The 4,327-nt window shown below is 35.0% G+C and overlaps 1 long non-coding RNA gene across 2 annotated transcripts in view; it reads right to left on the bottom strand.

Annotated features, from left to right (window-relative positions):
- LOC113784761 (uncharacterized) overlaps positions 1-872 on the bottom strand; it is a 3,395-nt gene extending 2,523 nt beyond the window's left edge. Inside the window, exons 1-2 of one of the 2 annotated variants that reach the window (XR_012162188.1) lie at positions 587-872; positions 115-477 (exon numbers count right to left, since the gene is read on the bottom strand). This is a non-coding gene — a long non-coding RNA (uncharacterized lncRNA). The remainder of the gene's footprint in view (positions 1-114; positions 478-586) is intronic. The other variant, XR_012162187.1, reaches the window with a different exon arrangement.
- Positions 873-4,327: the final 3,455 nt, after the last annotated feature.

The following is a 4,327-nucleotide window of genomic DNA, read 5'->3' as shown; positions in this document are numbered from 1 at the left end:
CGGAAGATGACAAATATACACATTCAAAGATCAAAATCTTATCATGCAGACCAAGAACAGTTCTGTCAAATCCTGTTAATAATAAGTGATTGAATGATTTAGAAATAATAGTACCTATGTCAATTTTGTTTTTCCTCTTCAACTCAATTCACGAAATGATTCACCGTTCAATTATCAAGTCCTCTCCTCCAAGAGTGTCTTCGGCAGTGGTCTTGACTTTAAAGGCATTATTCTTAATTAATAGTAAGGAGAGACACATCAAAAGTTCCACCACCGAGATCAAAGAAGAAATTTTTTCTCTCTTGCAACACAATTATAGATGATATTTCCTCTGCAACAAAGCGCTTTTCCTCACCCTTAAAATTAACCACAATCAGAGTTGTCATCACTGCCAGCAATGACCTTAAAGGGCCACAACTCTAGATCATTTTTTATAACAGAAGCACTAATATTTCCTTCCAATTAACCTCTTGGCATCTGCAATTTAAAAAAAAAATGTTATGTAATGAAATAATAGAATAGAAATTAATAATAACTACATTAAATTTCAAATCATGAAAGAACAAAAAAAAGATAAATTAATTACCAAGGATAGTGTTGGCTGGGTTTGAAGCAGCTTGACTTTAAGCAGCATCGCCAACCAGCCTCTGAGAATCAGTGAAAGCAACAAAAGAAGGTGTGGTTCTGTTGCCTTGATCATTGTGTATGATTTCTGCTCTGTTGTTTTCCTCCTCCCACACAGCAACACATGAATAGGTTGGTGCCAAGATCAGCTCCAATAGAAGGCTCCACATACTTTTGGGCCATGTTTTTCAAGTAAATGAGTACTGTTTCAAATTCACACTTAAGAATATAATTGTTCATGTTAATTTTAACTGGATTTAGGCCCGCGTGTTACGCGGCTGTTCATGGATAAATATATAATTTTACAAATTTCTTTCACAAACTATTTAAAATTAAGTATATAAAAAATACTTTGGATGAATTTTTGTTTGAAGTAATGTAATTTTAGAGCATAGTTCAAATCCTTCTATGTAAACTCCATTTTTGAATGATAAATTTGGACAATTTTTAAAACGGAGAGATTTTATGAAGTGTTTTGTCAAAATTAAATTTAGAGAATTTCAAATACTACCTTAAAAGGTAAGAGTTTGAAATTCCTTATTAACTTTTAATCGGTTAAAACATGATATTTGAAATGTTCACCAACAGTATTTTGTGATCTTTTGTTTTATCTTTAGTTTTATTTTGCTGTCCAAGTTACCTCTGCATGAAGTATGGTGACCCATACTTGTTGGAGTGGTTTAAGACTTCGTAATCATGGTTAGGTGACAGACCACTATGCTGTCCTACTGTTTTTCCCTTTTCTGTTTTTTTTTATATATTGTATCAGAAACAATATTTTGAAGTGAAATGAAAGTGATCTATGTTTCTAAATTCAAAAGAGACTAACAATTGGTATCTAGAGTCTCTTTGTTCTTGAATGGCCTGTGATTTCAAACCACAGAAAATCCAGCATACCAATTTTTTTTACAGAAATAGAATACTCATTTGAAAAGAAAAAATCACTAGAGAAGAAACTTGAAAAACCTGTTTTCTTGATACCCAACCTTTTTTTCTTGATGGCTTCTAACAATATTGCACTACCAGCACCTCCTGTATTTACAGGAAAGAATTATGAAATCTAGCCTGTAAAGATGAGGACTCAGTTGAGAGCATATGATCTTTGGGAGTTGGTGGAAACAACTACTGAACCACCACCTTTGCAAGAAAATCCAACTGTTGCTCAAATGAGATACCACAGTGAGCAAGTTGCTAAGAGAGCTAAGGCTCTTACCATCCTTCACTCTACTGTGAATGATGATGTTTTCATGAGAATCTCACACTTGGAGACAACAAAACAAGTTTGGGAGAAGTTGGAAGAAGAGTTCTTTGGGAATGAAAGAACCAAGCAAATGCAGGTTCTTAATCTCAAAAGAGAATTTGAAGCCTTGAAGATGAATGAAGCTGAAACCATAAATGATTTCATGACCAAAGTTATGAAAGTTGTAACCCAAATAAGATTGTTGGGGGAAGAATTTCTTGATAGTAGAATTGTAGAAAAAGTCTTTGTGGTTTTACCCGAAAGGTTCGAATCCAAAATTTCTTCACTTGAAGAGTCTAAAGATCTTTCTAAGATAAGCTTAATAGAGCTTACAAATGCTCTTCAACTCAAGAGCAGAGAAGACTTCTTCGACAAGAGGAAGCAACAGAATCAGCCTTACAAGTCAAACACAAAGAAAAAGCTATAAATGTCAAAGATGAAAATAAATTTGTTGGGCAGCATTATGGAAAAGATACAAAGAAGAAAGAAAGGTTTCCAAAGTGTGGAATCTGCAAAAGAACTAGCCACAAAGAGAGTGATTGTTGGTACAAAGGAAAAACACCACCACCAATACAATGTAGATATTGCAACAAAAATGGACATATTGAGAGGTTTTGTAGGCTGAAACAGCAGCAAAAAAATCAACAAAGTCACACTTCTCAAAAGGCAAATGTGACTGAAACGGATGATAGCGAAGAACTCTTGTTCATGGCCAAGACTACAAAATGTTTGGAGGATGGAGACACTTGGTTTCTTGATAGTGGATGCACACAACACATGACTAGCAAACTAGATTTTTTTTCGGAGCTCAACCTGCTACAGGATCTGTAAAGATTGGAAATGGAGAAAAAGTTGTCATCACGGGTAAAGGAACGGTGAAAATTTATACTGCAACAGGTATTAAATACATTTATGATGTTCTTTTAGGGCCTGAACTTGATCAAAATCTGTTGAGTGTGGGTCAAATAATGCAAAACGGCTACTGCTTGTTATTTAAAGAAGGAAGTTGTGTGATTACTGATGTTAATAATCATGAATTATTTGAAATAGATATAAAAAAAAAAAAAGTTTTCCTATTAACTGGAATTTAATTTCTGAACATGAATGTAAATTGAGTAAGGCTGAACTTGATTCTAAGCTTTGGCATAAGAGGTTTGGCCACTGTAATTGGAAATCCATTCAATTTGCTCAAAAGAAAAATTTGGTCAAAGACTTGCCTAGTATTCAAATGTTCTCAGAAGTGTGTGAAGGTTGTCAACTTAGTAAGCAACGTAGATTGCCTTTTCCAAGTTCAGCTACATGGAGAGCAAATAAAAAACTTGAATTGGTTCACTCAGATGTTTGTGGACCTATGAATACTGCTTCACTCCATGGTAGCAAGTATTTCATTCTTTTTATTGATGATTTTACAAGAATGACTTGGGTTTATTTTCTTAAACAGAAATCTGAAGTTTTATCTGTTTTTAAGAAATTTAAAGCCTTAGTTGAAACCCAAAGTGGCTATTTTTTGAAGAAACTTAGAACTGACAATGGGAAGGAGTTTGTTTCTACAGAATTTAATAAATTTTGTGATGAGCTTGGTGTCGAGTGCCAACTTACAGTCAGCTACTCACCCCAACAAAATGGATTTTCTAAGAGAAAGAATAGATTTGTCCTTGAAATGGCTAGATGCATGATTTTTGAGAAGAAATTGTCAAAGTCTTTTTGGGCAGAGGCAGTAAACACTGCTGTGTATCTCCAAAATCGACTTCCTACAAGGGTTGTAGAGGGAATGACACCTATTTAGGCTTGGGGAGGCATCAAACCTTCTATCAATCATCTAAGGGTGTTTGGTTCATTGTGCTACACTCATATACCAGAAGTCAAAAGAACCAAATTGGATGAAAAGGTTGAAAGAGGAATTTTAATAGGCTATAGCTCAAAATCTAAGGGCTATAAAGTCTATGGAATTGATTCAGATAAAATTTCCATTAATAGAGATGTTGTAGTGGATGAAGATGCATATTGGAATTGGGAGACCTCTCAAGTTAGTAGGCATTCAACTTTGCCTTCTCTTGAGAACACAATGGAAGATCAAGATGAAGAAGTTGATGATGACTTCGCTGTAAGAGGTACCCGACCTCTTTCAGAGATTTATCAAAGATGTAACAATGTTGTCCTTGAACCTACTAATTTTGAAGATGCTAGTAAAGTTGAGGAGTGGAACCAAGCTATGAAAGAGGAGATGGCCACCATTGAAAAGAACAAGACATGGCAGCTAGTTGACGAGCCTAAAGACAAGCATGTCATTGGAGTTAAATGGGTCTATAGGATAAAGATGAACCCTGATGAATCTATCAACAAATACAAGGCCAGACTTGTGGTCAAATGCTATGTTCAACAATCCGGAATTGATTACACAGAAACGTTTGCACCGGTAGCAAGAATGGAGACTATTCGAATTCTTGTAGCATTGGCTGCACA

The sequence above is a fragment of the Cicer arietinum genome, chromosome 3 (assembly GCF_000331145.2).
Source record: "Cicer arietinum cultivar CDC Frontier isolate Library 1 chromosome 3, Cicar.CDCFrontier_v2.0, whole genome shotgun sequence".
NCBI classification, from domain to species: Eukaryota; Viridiplantae; Streptophyta; class Magnoliopsida; order Fabales; family Fabaceae; genus Cicer; species Cicer arietinum.
Note: the sequence above shows the minus strand (reverse complement) of the source record. Positions and strands in the feature narration are given on the sequence as shown.